This window comes from Somniosus microcephalus, unplaced genomic scaffold (assembly GCF_052327205.1).
Source record: "Somniosus microcephalus isolate GS21.2 unplaced genomic scaffold, FLI_Smic_1.0 scaffold639, whole genome shotgun sequence".
Taxonomy (NCBI): Eukaryota; Metazoa; Chordata; class Chondrichthyes; order Squaliformes; family Somniosidae; genus Somniosus; species Somniosus microcephalus.
This window is the reverse complement of record NW_028225826.1, coordinates 35,172-51,879: the sequence shown is the minus strand read 5'-3', so window position 1 is coordinate 51,879 and position 16,708 is coordinate 35,172. Positions and strand designations below refer to the sequence as shown.

General features: G+C 50.9%; 1 pseudogene; it reads left to right on the top strand.

The window, feature by feature from the left end:
- The window catches only part of LOC147081227 (E3 ubiquitin/ISG15 ligase TRIM25-like), a 37,366-nt pseudogene that overhangs the window by 8,054 nt on the left and 12,604 nt on the right, over positions 1-16,708 (top strand).

Here is a 16,708-nt window from a genome sequence, read left to right as displayed (position 1 = left end):
AGTTGCAATTAGCTCCTGGGGGAAGGCTTTCATCAAGTAAAATTTCCATCGCTGGGGGTTGTTCGAGACTGGCGAGCCGGTCTTTCCACAAGGCGATGCGGGCTTCAGATGAGGTTGATTGTAATGGAACAACACTGTTCATGAAGCTCTTTCTTGACTTTAGGTGGCTGGGTATAGGTGTATGACAATGCAGAGGGTGTCTCTCATCTGATGTTTGACGGAGTCGCTCTTTCTTGCTGGCTACCATTCTTCTTATATCAGGGGGAGCGATACCCGCCAGGATATATAGGCTGTTGGCGTTTGTTGGTTTTAAGCAACCTGTGATAAATCGGCAGCTTGCATTCAGAACGGCATCCATCTTCTTGGCATGAGTAGACCTTTCCCAGCAGGGCAGGCGTATTCGGCAGTGGAATAGCAAAGAGCAAGTGCACTGGTTCGCAATGTTTTCGGGCTTGTTCCCCATCTTGTGTTAGTGAGCTTATTCAGGATGTTGTTTCGTACGCTTGTAGGGGGTTTCTCTTGCTTGCTCTGGTCTCCTGCCAGGCTTCTTGCAATAATTACCCGTGAGTGGTTCGACCCACTCGCCCCTACAGTTCTAGACCTTGGACTTAGGTGCAGGGAGCTGTAGTGCAGAAAAACTCAATAGACCAGGTCGAATAGCACGAAATGGATGCCTTTATTGAACAGTTTGCAGCATTATAAAATACATGTCATAAGCACAGATTAAAGCAACTACAAGCATGCACACATCTATAAACTTAACTCTATAGAAATGGAGAACACACGGCACACCGTGGAAGGGGTAACACATTACAATTACCCTTAACCCCCTCCCCTAACCCTAACTAAGTTTCAATTTGAGGGACTCGGGATCATGCTCACCACTTTAAGAATTGCGAAAAAAAGCTTTGCAGCCTTTCGACACAGCTTTCCGTCGTCACGTGGGTTTGGAAGCTTCTGGCGCAGCTTGTTTTCCTCTTGGTTCTCCTGCGATGAGCGCTCGCCGATGTGATGTTGAAGAACTGGAGTACCGGGCCCTGAGTGTCTTCTTCTCCGGCCTGGGTCGTCGATGATCTCCCAACGGTCTTCCCCGGGGCGGGACGCTGGTTCCGAAATGACTCTTTATACAGTCAGAATTGTCCTTCTGATTTCTCCAACGGTGGAGCAGAACTGGAGTACCTGGGCCCTGAGTGTCTTCTTCTCCGGCCTGGGTCGTCCATGATCTCCCGACAAAAGTACCCGGGCCTCCCTCATCGTCTTTCCGTCGTGGCCGGGCCTTGCCTGGCCGAGCTGGCTTCCAAGCCGAATTCTTCTCGTCGTCTTCTCGTCGTGGCCGGGCCTTGCCTGGCCGAACACCGAACACGTTCCGAACTGAAGTTTCGATGCTCCGAACCGAAGTGCTGTACCGAAGAGTCTGTCCCCAAGCGTACCAATGGAGAACTCACTGATGGACTTTACTCAATCCACAGTTATACCTTTTGGAACATGCTTATCTCCCGCCAAATCATAGTCCTGTCTTTGTAATAATTTTGGCGGGCAGAACTCTCTGCAGGGGTGTTTTGTCTTCATAACGGGAGTCGGTGATAGCTGAACTGGCCTTCCTGGGCCGATAATGTCTTTGCTTTGTCACCGTAACTTGGTTTGTATATTGATCGGTCTGGAGATTGCCCTGGATGGCTGTTAAACGGCTTCTCTTTGTACAGTGTAATGGGCTAAAGCTTTCGTTCAATTGTCCGCCCATTTCTTGATGGGTCTCATCCTGCCACCCAAATCTGTCCTGTACTTATAATCTAATCAATATGTATGCTCAGTTCCATGAGTTTCGGCTTCCCGAAACTGGTTTCCGCGGGCTTTTAATGTCCTCAATCCACAAGCCTGTCTGGCTTGCAGTAACAGAAATTCAAATGGTCCCAGAAGCTGGTCACGAGGTCTGGCGGCCATTTTGTGTGCCCTTTTATTAAAGGTTTCTCTGTATAAGCTTCTTTTGGTCAATAAAGCTGTTTTATTAACCCTACTTTCCTACGTGATTATTTAATGAAAAATTTCGCGAATCTTACATGCTCACTTTTGCCTTTGTCTTCTCGATGTGGTTCTTGAAGGTGAGGCATCGGTCAAGGGTGACTCCTAAGTAGATAGGGTGCTCGCAATGCGTCAGTGTTGCTCCACACCAGGTTACTTTCAGCTGGCGTTTGGCTTCACGGTTTCTGAGGTGGAATGCACAAACTTGCGTCTTTGATGGGTTTGCGCGAAGGTGGTTTTCTTCATAGTAGGATTTTAGTCCCTCCAAGGCCTCAGAAAACGTTTTCTCCACGGTGTTAAAATCAGTGCTTTGGGCAGTGGCACATAAGTCATCATCAGCATATATAAAACGGCGTGTAACACCGTCTATAGGTTGGTCATTCGTGTAGATGTTGTACAGCAGCGGTGCAAGCACGCTTCCCTGAGGAAGACCATTCTTCTGAATACGCCACCTGCTGCGCTTCCCACCTAGTTCAACATAGAACTGGTGATCCTGAAGCATGCTTTCTAACAGCTCTGTTAAGTGAATCTCTTTTGTCATCTCTAGAATCTTGCAGAGGAGCCGTCTATGGTTCACTGTATCGTATGCTGCTGACAGGTCTACAAAAACAGCACCTGTTACCATCCCTTGCTCAAAACCATCTTCGATGTGTTGTGTGAGGTTGAGCAGTTGGCTTGTTGTTGATTTGCCGGGGCAGAAACCTGCTTGCTCTGGAATGATCTTCTCATCTACAGTTGGTGCTATCCTATTGAGTATTAGGCGTTCAAACAGCTTATAGGTGTGGCAAAGCTGTGAAATTGGCCGAAAACTCTTAGGATCTGAGGGATCTTTTCCAGGCTTTAATAGTGCTATTACATGTGCCTTCTGCCAGATATTAGGTAGCTTGTGTGTTGCCAGACAGTGGTTGAACAATTGTAGGAGCCATTTCTTTGCTTTCTGTCCAAAATGCTTTATCTGCTCCGTTGCTATGTTGTCAAGACCAATTGCTTTCCCGTGTTTTAGACTAGATATACCAGTTTCCAGCTCTTCCATGGTGAATGGTCTAGTGAAGCCAGGATCATCGCTGTACTTCTTCCTATCTAGTTGTGCTCTTGGTTGTTTCTTGTTGATTTTTCCATTTAGGAGCAACTGGTGTGCAACTTGGTTAGCAGACACATTTGGATGTTGGGCAGCTTTCTTGGGATGATCAGCCATGGTCTCATTGAATGGCAGAACAGGCTCGAGGGGCTGAATGGCCTACTCCTGCTCCTACGTTTCTATGTTGAGAACTCACCTGGATTTATTAGAGTTAACATCAGACTCGAGGGATATCCTACTATTAAGTATATAGACATGTAACTTGTTTCTACTTTCTGTCAATATTAATAAAACCAGTAAGTTAATTATCTCTGGCATCTGAACCTGTATAATTTGGATTAATCTACTCGGTTGATTTAACAGGGAGCAGCCCAGTGTGACTCTAACCCATTTCCTCTATTTTCTGAAGGAAGCATCACTATATTTAAATGAAATTTGTGTATACTCTGGGTCTTGGCGTGGGACTAGCATTTGTCATTCAGAATGCATAATTTCCTGCAACAATTTGAGAGCTAAATTAATCGATTATTTCATCTTAAAAACACTGAGAAAAGCTTTACAGGGTGAAATGGTCTGCCCCTTTCAATAACGCAAACCTTTCCACTTTTTTTGAAGAGCTACATAACGGAAGCAAAGGTGAAGATTAACGGAAACTGCAATTCACTCAGAAAACGCATTGACAATCTAGAAAGAGAAGCTTTCCAACATCTGGACAAGGAGCAGAGTCGCATAATGGCAGAAACCGACACCCGAATCCTCAAGCTGAAAAACCTACTGAAAGATTATGAGAATAACTTGGCTGACCTCAATTGTATTTCAAACAATGAGGAGCTTGTGTTTATACAGGTAATGTTCTTTGTGTGATAGAATATAAACATCCTCATCACATTAATATGTGCAAAATACTATATTTGTGAGAATAATTCTATAATCTTTGATGATCTGTATACAACACAGCCAGTTTCCACTTCTATTGAAAATGCAATGTACAGTTTCTGTACTTGAGCACATTATCCAGGCTGGCACTCCAGTGCAGTACTAAGGAGGTGCCGTCTTTCGGATGTGTAGGGGGTGGCGTGTGTGCAGTCAGCTCGCCTCTGACTGGGTTCCCAAGCGGTTCAAATCGCTCCCACACCCCTGGGTTCTAGACACCGGACTTAGGTACAGGCGGAGTAGACAACTGGTTTGGTACAAGAAAACTGTATTTTTATTAAAAGGCACAATAAAAATTACAAACTGGAAAAATTACTGGAATAGCTACAAGCATACAAGAGTACACTTAATTAGGGATGGGGAACACACGGCACATTGAGGGAAAAATCACAGTATTACTTCCCTTACCCTTGTCCCACCCCCTATATCTAACTAATTGTGCTGTGAGGGGCCAGGGATTATGCTCACCAGTAAGGGTTTCTGGATAGGTCGGATCCTGTCGATTAAGCCGGTTGCGGTTTTGGGGTTCGCTCTTGGTGTCCTTTGGGGCCTGCCGTCGTCACGTGGTCCCAGGGCGCGGCGGTGGAGTTGTCTGAGTAAAGTACCCTCTTTTCCTCTGTTAGAGATAGGGAGTATTGTAAGGGGGGGGTTTTGGTTTGGGGTTTTTGCCTGGTCAGTCAGCCGTATCTGAGCTGCTCCAGCCCCGTGTGGTTCGAATCGCTTCCCCTTTGGTTCTGACCGCCGGACTTATTTCAGTAGCAATATAGACAAAACGAGACCAGTGGTTTGGTGCAAAGAAAACCAATGTTTTATTGAAATAAAGAATAAATTGCTATACAGTGAAATTAATTACGAATACAGCACACTTTTACTTAACGGGGAGGAGAAAAGACGGACACATCGAGGGAAAATTGACTAAAATTACAATTTAACAAAATCCCCCTTTAGTTCCCACCCCTTATACCTATCTAACAGAAAGTTTATGCTCACCAGTCTACGATGTTGAAACGCTTGCTCCATGCCCTGCGGTCTGCCTTAGATTTTTCACCGCCCGAAGTAGAGATACCCCAGTAATTCAAAAGTAACTGCGGGTATTCCACTTCTTTGGGCGGGCTGTGACGGTCCTCTTGGAGGCAGGGCACCGGAGGTGAGGCAGTAGAGAGAGAGAGAATGGCTTCCTGAGGGGCTACCTTTATACCCCATTGGGAGCCCTTATCTTCGTGCCCAAATCTGGACGTATCTGGGTTACACAGAAGGGACCGATCTGTCCCCATTGACCGTAATGGGTTTGAATGCGTTTCCCATTCGTTTAACTGGTTTGTGAATGGAGCTGTCCCAGTTTTGAAATGTCCCGCTGGTCTCTTAAGTGCTAGGTAAAAAATCCTTGAGTGCGCGTGTAAACAATCCTTTGTCCTGTGGTTACCGCCCAACCGCAACTTGATTGACAGCAACCACTTAAGCCCTTGAGTTAACACTGCTGAGGGCTTGTGTAAACAGAGTCCTTTGTTCCGTGTTGAAACTTTCTAACCGCAGTTGATTGACAGCTTCAAGTACTTAAGTACTTCAGAAGCTGTTTTTTTTTCAATCCTTACGTCAGCCAGTGCTGGGAGATCCTTCTTCCATATTCATACAGGCTGTCTTCCTCTTTTGCCACGGGGCCGGCTACAGCCATCTTTGATGTCCTGGGTTTTTAAAGTACATTCCAACCAGGTTTTCTTTAATCAAATAATCTTCAGGGGCTGCCGAAATTTTGTGAACCTTACAGAGTAATGGAAACTTCGGGTTTTGTTCTTCTGGTGGTGGTCTGGTCGTCGAAGTTTTTGTTGCGGTTGGGGTTCGGTTGGCGGTCTTCAGTGTTGGGTTGGTCGCGGTGGCCTAGATCATTACCTGTGCAGTGGTAATGATCTGAAGGTATGGTTTACCCGGCCCTTTGTTACCGCGGTGCTCATGGTCGTCTGCTTCTTTGAGTTTTGAGTATCTCTGGACCTGAGCGTGTGCCTGCTTGTCCCCCAACGCTTCTCCACGCTGCCCTTCTCTGCTTATCGGCCTTGCCGTTCACCTCATCTCGCCTGCCCGCTTGCTGCCCCATGTGTCCTGTGTCCCTTTTGGTTACCGGTGGGCCTACAATTATACTATTTCGGAGGTTCGTTATCTGCGCGCCAAATCAGGGTTAGTTCTTTGTCTAATTTTTGGCGGGCTTGTTAAAGTGATTATAGTCGTTCACTTTAACTGCTTTTTGGGTGGTTGCCCCGTTGCTAAATGGCCTTTAATGTCTCGGTGTTTGTTATGCATAATGTGAATCTGTATCTTCCTAGCTCGGTAGCCAGTTTAAACTGTAAGTGATTATTTAAGCAAAGGTTTGATGGGTTCAAGATGAAGTCTTTCCTGAGTTGATTGGTTTCAAAATGAAGAATGCGTATTCTGCATTATCTATTGTCTGGCTTCAGCTCTCACAGGCCCCGGCATGTCATCTGACCTGCCGTTTTTGCAGGGCCCTGCTTTCCAATCTTGCAGGCTTCTGCCACGAGGTCCAGAAGCCATTTTGTTTAGGGTTCCCTTATAACTTCGTCCTTCAGGGTCCCTTTATTAATAACTCTGGGGAATGTGTGAATTTTGAGAACCCTACACTCCCCCCTGTTGATACTAAACTCGGTTTAAGTATCATACCTATGAAGGTGAGCAAAATTCCGACCCGCCACAGCCAATCTTCCCCGTAATTACCTATCTATAATCCCATGACACTTGCATTTCCCATTCTTTGAAAATGTAGCGTACACAAGCATACATAGGTAAAATACAATTGTTTACACACATCCAAGCATGGAGGGGGCCCAACACCCCTGCACTACTTGGTACATACACATCTTTATTAAAAATAACAAAAAACACAAAAAAAACGACAATCTTTATTCAAAAATACAAAATAAAAGATTCAAACAGGTGTATCTCCCTTCACTTTAACATAATGCTCTTTCCACGTCCTTTGGTTTCGGAATTCTAGTATTTGGCCTTTTCCCTTGCACTGAGTGCACACTAGGTACAATACTATTCCCAGCTGGCAAACCACGAGGATGTGGGAAGCCATTCTAACCCATGAAGGGACCTCTATATTTTCAAAAATGTCCCACCTGGGTGGAACTACAATGTCCAGTATCTTGGCCCCTATCTCTACTGTCTTCTGCTCTAATGTGTAGAAATGTTTCTGTGAGACAATTACTGCTTTTAGTATCTTGGTAAGATGTTCTGGGAGTGGGGGGATTTCGTAGCCGAAATGCGCTACATATTTTTACAGGTTGGTAAAATTCTCTTTTACAGTGAGGTGAACAGTGGAGGGTTCTGGAATGGGGACAATTCGTTCCTGGGCCAGTTGAACTTCTGCCTCGGGTTTAAAGCAGAAACTGCTGTCACTTACCGGACACCAGCTATGCTGTCCTTGCTGGTAGTGGGGTGCACCTGTGGTGACACAATATGTCCCACCTCCTATATATGCTACCTGTGGGGGAACATGGTCTTGTGCAATTACCTCCATGGTACAGTTTATAGGTTTTGCGCCAGCAGCTTTAAACCCACACTGTGGTTTAGAATAGGCGTTCAAGTGCTGGGGACACAGTATTATGTGTGCTCCCCGGCTCCGGCACCCCAAGAGGTCAGTACCTGTCATAGCGTGCTCCCACTTTATGACATAAGGTGGGACCGCTGTGAAACGGATGTGTGCACCCCCTTGAATGACTCCAATGTTCTCTACCCTGTATACCGGCGCGGGTCGGGCTGTCCCACCCATAACCGGCATCCTCACTACTATTCCCATGATGGTGTGGTTGGAGCGCCCACAATCTACTGGGACAGGGTAAGCCTCAGAAGCTAGCCGGAGTTGACATGGGCTCAATGCATTCTCAAATGGATGGAGGGCTGCGAGGTGCTTGTTGCTGATCCAGGAGGGGACTAAACCCTGTTTTAAATCCTCCAGGTTACTGCGGCCCTCGCCCAGCAACCATGCCCCGTACAGTACGCACACCTCATTCTGTGCAGCCTGATCTGAGGCATTTCTGTCCTCTCTTATGAGGGCATTTACAGTCTTTGCGTGCTTCTCCAGCTCAGCAATGATCTCTTTTAAATGGACCGTCATAGCTTGGTCCTCGTGTAACTCTGAGCCTACTACTGTATTTTCATCCATTAGGATTTTTCGCAATTGTGTTTTCAAACCATTTATTGTGTCTGTAATTCTATGTCATCTAGGCTGTTTATGACAGAGGATCCTGTGTTAAACGTTGTGAAAACATCATTCCAGGCTCCCCTTCTTTGTCTCCCCGCACTACCAAAATACTCAGTGTGTGTAGTGTATAGTTCTGTCTTGTCTACATTGGCAAAATCGAACTCGTAGAATTTCCTAAACATTTCTTTTACACCTGGTATAGCTGCTCTGTCTCTTTGGGGCACCACTCAGGTAAGTGTACCTCGGTGAGGTTCAGGGTCACGGAACTACCACGTAGTGTACTCCCTGGTATAGCACCTTTTCCGTCGGCACTAGTACCAGCCCATTCCCTGGTCCCTTGGTGGTGGCAGGGCACCCCTCTCTGTGTGTCCTTGCTGCCTGGGTCGTGGGCAGGGGCTTTCGGGCACGTGCCACGTGCCACGAGTTCAGTGGCTTTGACTGGGGCTGGGTAACGTGGGACTATGCAAGTGTGTAGGTGGGAATCCCATTCCACCCCCTCCCCCTCATCCTGCCATGATGCGGAGAAGATGATGGATATGCCTGTGGGGCAGGTCCTTTGCGACCCCCACATGCAGACATAAATTCCCTGTTCCGACTCCCACCACTTATCCCAGCATACTCTAGTCCCCCCTCCGGTCCCTTGACCGTCTGGTAGGTGTCGTTCCCTAGACGTACCCAGTCAGCAGTACGGTCCCCCATGTCTCTGCTCAGCTTTCTGAGCCACCACCACCTTCCCAGGGGAATCTGTCCTTTGCAGGTCAGGCACACGCGTTTCCCCTCAGTGACCCCAACCCGTGAGGCCACAACCTGTACACTGGGGCAGGGGAGGGAGGCCTCCCCGTAGGTGAACCCGGTCTGGCTAGAGTACTGGGTGGAGTTGGATCCCAGCCACCCTGGCCATCTTCCCTCATGGGAATAGATAGCGAGCTCTTCCACGCCTCGTTCACCGCCCCCAGCAGTCACAACTGGTGCTCTCTCTCTCCTGAGCATCCATAAATGTGGGAGTCCTCCATGTCACCTCGCTTCCCAGTACTCATTCCTATCAGGGTGAGTAGGAGTACGCCCCCCTTCATCTCGAAGTCCCTTCTGTAAAGAGACACAAGAGCATATAGCCAGGTCCTGAGAAGATTCTCTGGCTTGGGTAAAGCATAGTCGAGTCTTGCGACCTCGACTCAATACAAACACTCTTAAAACAATAACACTTAAACTACCAATCACCTTGTTTAAAATTAGACTAAAACACCCAAACTTAACTTAAACTAAAACACCCAAACTTAAGTAACAGAAGCTATGTACATCCGCCGCCCGTCTCCGGGCGGCCAGGCTAATCCCTGTTCGGGCTGCAGCACACTACTCCCTTCGGTGTGGCTGCTCTGTCCTGTTCCTTCGGTCCCTCGCAGCCTGTGGCTGCTGGCTGGGGCCCTCTGTCTTCAGACTGATCCCTGACTTTAGAGGCTGCCCGTTTAAACTGGGGAGCCGGTGACCACGGTTTCCTTGGCCGTGGCGTTCGTGGGGACCTTCTAGGGACTTTGGCTGGTGGGGTTTTTCTGGCTGGTGGTCCTTTAACACGAGCCACTGCCCCCTCCGGTGCGGTCTGTGGGCTCTCCACTGCCGCCGGCTGGGAATTTTCATCCTCAGCCTTTACCTCTCCTAAACCTGTGCTAGGGGCAGGTAACTCTTCGCAGCCTGGTGCTGAAGGCTGAGGGTCCTCGCCCTCAGGTCCCAAATCTGGGACGGGGCAGGGTCTTCGCCCTCAGGTCCCACCTCCTCTAAATCCCAGAGGAGTGGGGGAGTGTCCCAAACGGTGGGTGGGATGGCCCCTCCCTTGAACCAAGCCACTGCACCTGCCTGTGCAGTCGGTGGGTTTTCTCCTGCTGCAGGCTGAGGATTTCTATCCTCAGACCTTGCCCCAACTGGCTGTTCTCTTTTCTCGGGCTTAAACAATTTACATTGATTAATATGGAACCATTTGATGCGCCGAGGCATCTTTATGGCGTATACCATGGGGCTGGCCTTGTCTACAATGCTGTAGGGCCCCATGTATAACGGTTCTAGACTTCCTACCCGAGCAAAATTCCTCACCATAACCTGATCCCCTATCTCCCACTCGTGGTGTTTTCGGGGTTCTAACAGCAATCGGTTACTCCGATGCTGCCTTCCCATGTTCCCAGCCGCCTGCTCATGGACCTGTTTAAGGTGCTCGAAGAGGTTCCTGGCGAACCTGTCCCGGTTTACCTCCCTGAGCTGACCTTCTGTGAGCACCGGGGCTAGTACATGGGTGGGGGTCCGCATGACTCTGCCAGTCATCAGCTCGTGCGGGGAGTACCCCATGCTTTTTGACTGGCTGGCTCGGATCCCCATCAGGACCAACGGTAGGACCTCTGCCCATTTTCTAGGTGAGTCCACCGTCTCTTTCCTTAGCCTTTCTTTCAAGGTCCTGTTCATCCTCTCCACAATCCCTGAGGACTGTGGGTTGTGTGCAACGTGTCATTTCCCCTCGATGCCGAGTACCATAAGGGTATTCTGCATGACCTGCCCGGTAAAGTGACTCCCTTGGTCGGACTCCACATACTGTGGTAGCCCCCATCGCGAGAACACCTCCCTGACCAGGATCTTGGCTGTACCCAGAGCTGTGGCTGTTCTGCAGGGGAAGGCTTCTACCCATTTCGTGAACACATCTACCAGGACTAGGCAGTACTTGTAGCCTCCCTGGGCGGTGGGTAGGGGCCCGATGTAGTCGACCTGGATTGACTGCCATGGTCCCTCTACCCTCCTGATGTGTCCCATAGGTACCTTCCTTTTGTGGGGGTCAGGGTTGTTAGCAGCACACACCAGACAGCTGGCGCAGAACTCGCGGACATCTTCCCTGAGTCCTGGCCACCATCCCGCCTGTTCCACCCGCTGCCAGGTGGTCTCTGGCCCGGGATGCCCCGCTCCTGGACCCTCATGGGCCAGTTGAAGGAATTCCCTCTGGTGCTGCTGTGGTACCACCCGTTGTTCTCCCCTAAACAGCATGCCTTCCTTCACAGAGAGGGCTGCTGTGCCGTAAGAGCCCTCTACTCTTTTTCCCTCAGTCACTGCACTGAGGACTGCCTTGAGGATGGGATCTTGGGTTTGGACCGTCTTAAGGTCTGGGGCTAAAGCTACGCCTGCACTCCCTTGTGTCACATTCCTACCCCTGACTGCTGCTACAGGACTGGACCCATATGGGTCCCAGAAAGTGCCTGTGCGGGCACCCTCCTTAGCTAGCACGTCGGCCTGCTGGTTGCCCTGACTACGGGGTTCCACAGAGGAATGGGCTTTCACCTTATGGATGAAAACCTCTGTGGTAAACCACTGTATTGTATATTGCCACCTCTGGGTGGCGCTGTGTATGGAGGCATGCCTCAGCTGACTCCACCCACCACTGTGTGGGTTTCGTTCAGACTTGTTCAGTCACTCACGAAGAAGCATGGTCTCTTCTTAGCTAATAAAAGCCTTATTCATCTCTTCTTTCGACTCATCATCTCTTCTTCGACTCATCACCTTTTATGAAGTAATTGATAAGCGTATCAATTTTATTAGCTAAAAGTTAAATGGCGACACCTGAGGAGCAACAACAGCAACGGATACAGCAGACATTGCTGAGAGCCCTCAGACCACCACGCCTGGACCTCGACCCTCAAGATGTGGGTGCATCAGCCAAGTTTGAACGCTGGCTGAGCTGCTTTGAATCCTTCCTCGCAATCTCACAGGTTACAGAGGAGGATCACAAACTGAAAATTTTGACCGCCCAGGTGAGCCATCAAGTATATATGCTAATCCGGGACTCTAATACGTACGTGGCGGCCCTCGAGCTACTAAAAGGGCAATATACGCGCCCAGTGAACACAATTTACGCCCGACACCTCTTGGGATCCCGCAGGCAGCAACCGGGAGAATCGGTAGGGGCATTTGCACGGGCGCTACTGGCACTCTGCAGAGACTGCGATTGTAAAGCGGTAACGGCTGTGGAGCACGCGCAGGGACTCGCCTGTGATGCCTTCGTCAGGGGCCTCCAGTCAGACCACACCCGGCAGAGACTGCTAGAAAGCAAGGAACCCGACCTGAAGACGGCCATTGCCCTTGCGCTCTCGTTAGAGGAGGCCCACCGAAACCTCGAGGCATACCCCCGTAACGGCGCCGAGACATGGCAATCGAAACCGTGGGACACGGGACCGCCGCCCCCGGCACCAACCGCTGCAGCGACCCAACCGAGACAGCAGCCTCCGGTAAGAACTGCTTCGATGCCCAGTAACCAGGCCCAAAAATGCTATTTCTGTGGCCAGTTAAAACATCCCAGAGCGCACTGCCCAGCTAAGACAGCTACCTGCTCGGGCTGCGGGAAGAAAGGCCATTACGCTAACGCCTGCAAGGGGAAGCCAGCCAGCAGCGCAGCGTGCGGGCCGTGGGAGCAGCCATCTTATCCGCCATTTTGTGTACCCCCGGCCGCATGGCATCCGCCGCCATCGTATCCAACGCACTCAACCGCCATTTCGTCACCGGAACCGACCACCGTCTCGGCGGATGACTATAGTGACTCACTAAGCCACATACTGGCCTCCGTGACGCTGGATCAAGCCCTCCCTCACCATCTATCCAGCTCCATGATGGATATCGCGGTAAACGGCCGCGCCACCAGTTGCCTGATCGACAGCGGGAGCACAGAGAGTTTCGTCCACCCCGACACGGTACGTAGCCACTCCCTCACGATTCTGCCAACGCACCATCGCATTTCTATGGCGTCCAAGTCCCAGTCAATGGACATCAGCGGTTACTGTGTGGTGACCCTGTCAGTAGGGGGCACTGAATATAAAAAATTTAAACTGCTAGTCCTGCCCCGTCTTTGCGCTGCCGTCCTGCTAGGGTTGGATTTTCAGTGCCACCTTAAGAGTGTCACACTAGCATACGGTGGACCCCTCCCCCCACTCACAGTCTGCAACCAACAACTTTTAAATCGCCCGCTGCAAACCACCTGCAGCCTTTCCACATTAAAAGTCCCCCCCCCTCCCCTGTTCGCTAACCTCACCCGCGACTGTAAACCCATCGCTACCAAAAGCAGGCGGTACAGTGCCGGGGACAGAGCTTTTATCAGCTCTGAGGTGGAGCGGCTCTTGAAGGAGGGCATTATCGAAGGTAGCACTAGCCCCTGGCGAGCCCAGGTTGTAGTCGTTAAAACCACTGCAAAACGCCGCATGGTAATCGACTACAGCCAAACCATAAACCGGTACACCCAGCTGGACGCGTACCCCCTCCCTCGCATATCTGATATGGTCAATCAGATTGCGCAATACAAAGTATTCTCCACCATCGACCTTAAGTCAGCGTACCACCAGCTGCCCATCCGCCATGAGGACCGCCAGTATACTGCCTTCGAGGCAAACGGCCGCCTCTACCACTTCCTTAGGGTCCCCTTCGGCGTCACCAACGGGGTTCCGGTCTTCCAAAGGGAGATGGACCGAATGGTTGACCAGAACGCGCTGCGGGCAACCTTCCCCTATTTGGATAACGTCACCATCTGCGGCCACGACCAGCAGGACCACGACGTTAATCTAGCAAATTTCCTCCGTACGGCCCAACGGCTGAACCTAACGTACAATAAGGAAAAATGTATGTTTCACACCAAGCGCCTGGCCATCCTCGGCTGCGTGGTGGAGAACGGAGTCATCGGGCCCGACCCCGACAGAATGCGCCCCCTAATGGAGCTACCCCTTCCCCACTGCCAAAAAGCACTGAAGAGATGCCTGGGGTTTTTCTCCTACTACGCCCAGTGGGTGCCCCTCTATGCAGACAAAGCCAGGCCCCTCATCAAAGCCACCTCCTTCCCCCTGACACCAGAGGCGTGTGCAGCCTTCACTCTTATCAAGAACGATATCGCGAAGGCCGCAATGCACGCGGTGGATGAGTCCATCCCCTTCCAAGTGGAGAGCGATGCCTCCGACTTCGCCCTAGCCGCGACCCTTAACCAGGCGGGCAGACCCGTGGCCTTTTTCTCAAGGACCCTCCAGGGCCCCGAGACGAGACACTCCTCCGTCGAAAAGGAGGCCCAGGCTATTGTAGAAGCGGTGCGTCACTGGAGGCATTACCTGGCCGGGAAACGATTTACCCTGCTCACTGACCAGCGTTCAGTAGCTTTTATGTTTAATAATAAGCAGAGGGGTAAAATCAAGAACGACAAGATCTTGAGGTGGAGAATCGAACTCTCCACCTACAATTATGATATCTTGTATCGGCCAGGGAAACTCAATGAGCCCCCAGATGCCCTATCACGTGGTACATGCGCCAACGCGCAGAGTGATAGGCTGCAGTCCCTCCACAATGACCTCTGCCACCCGGGGGTCACCAGGTTTTTCCATTTTATCAAATCCCGTAACCTGCCCTACTCCATCGAGGAGGTCAGGACCATGACCAAGAGCTGCCAAATCTGCGCCGAGTGCAAACCGCACTTCTATAGGCCGGACAGAGCAAGCCTGATCAAGGCCACCCGCCCCTTCGAACGCCTGAGCGTCGATTTTAAAGGGCCCCTCCCCTCCGCTGACCGCAATGTGTACTTCCTCAACATAGTTGATGAGTACTCCCGTTTCCCCTTTGCCATCCCTTGCCCAGACATGACCAGTACCACGGTCATCAAGTGTCTGAATGACATCTTCGCTCTGTTCGGGTTCCCCAGCTATATACATAGCGACAGGGGCTCATCGTTCATGAGCGACGAACTTCGGCAGTACCTGCTAACAAGAGGTATCGCCACGAGCAGGACCACCAGTTACAACCCCCGGGGGAACGGCCAGGTGGAAAGGGAGAACGCGACGGTTTGGAAGGCAGTCCTCTTAGCACTAAAATCTAAGGGCCTTCCGACCTCCCGCTGGCAGGAGGTCCTCCCTGCAGCGCTCCACTCCATTCGGTCACTGCTTTGTACTGCCACTAATGCGACCCCTCATGAGAAAATGTTCGTTTTCCCCCGGAAGTCTACATCGGGAACCTCACTACCGGCATGGTTGACTTCTCCTGGGCCCGTCCTACTGCGGAGGCACGTGAGGACGCATAAAACGGACCCCCTGGTCGAGCGGGTGCACCTCCTACACGCCAACCCCCAGTATGCCTGGGTGACATACCCAGACGGGCGGGAGGACACGGTCTCCATACGAGATCTCGCACCCTCGGGTACCCCTGAATTACCACCGTTATCCCCCTTACCACCGTTATCCCCCTTACCACTGTTATCCCCCACCACCCCTCCCAACCCAACCCTTGCAGACGGCATGCCAAAGCCCCAGGAATCTTCGCCAACCACCCAGACACCAGACCCGACGTCGGATGCTGTAACACCACCGCCGCCACCACGACGATCAGGACGTCAGACAAGGCCTCCTGATAGACTTAACTTGTAGTACCCTTCACCCCGCCGGACTTCACATTAAACAAGGGGTGAATGTGGTAAACCACTGTATTGTATATTGCCACCTCTGGGTGGCGCTGTGTATGGAGGCATGCCTCAGCTGACTCCACCCACCACTGTGTGGGTTTCGTTCAGACTTGTTCAGTCACTCACGAAGAAGCATGGTCTCTTCTTAGCTAATAAAAGCCTTATTCATCTCTTCTTTCGACTCATCATCTCTTCTTCGACTCATCACCTTTTATGAAGTAATTGATAAGCGTATCAACCTCCCCTTCCTCCCCCACTGCTGCTAAGAATTTCTCCTGCAGGGGTTTCACCGTGAGGGGTCTCCCGTCAGCAGAGGTGTATCTGCGGCGGGACCAGATGGCCAGGTACTCCGTACACGAATTGCACGTAAACATGCTGTCCGAGCAAATCGTGTATGGGGTGGGGAAGATTTCGGGGTGTGTAACGACGTACACTACCGCGGACAGTTCAGCCTGCTGGGCGCTCATGGTGCTGGGGAGCTTAATTGCCAGGGCAATGTTTGCCGCTGGGTCATAAACTCCACACCCTGTGAGTCGTTCCCCAGCAGATACCGTGCTGGAGCCATCCACATAGATTTCGCGCCCTGTGGGGTGTATCCCGGCCCGCAAACCTATGTCCACTTCCCAAACCCCTTCTATGGAATACCGGTGGGCTGTTCCAGGATATACCAGGTTAGCTGCGAGCTTTGGCTCGCAGAGCCCTTTCACCTTTAGGTCCATCTGTGAGAGAAGCAGGGTCCAGCGAGCAATGCGGGCACTGCTCACTGTCCCATCCTTGATTCTCCCGTTCAGGAGCATCTGGGTGGGCGCGTGATGGGTGAGGAGGGTGATGGGAGAGGTGCCCAATGTGTGGCCAAAAGATGTCTCTCACAATTGGAGTAGCTCTTCTCCACATCCGTGAGTATCCTGGAGGAGTAGATCACCGGCCTTAGCCTACCATGCCGCTCTTGGAGCAGCACAGCACTCAGGCTGTCCCCGCTGGCTGCTACCTCCAGGAAGAACTCTTTCCCCCCATCTATGGCCCC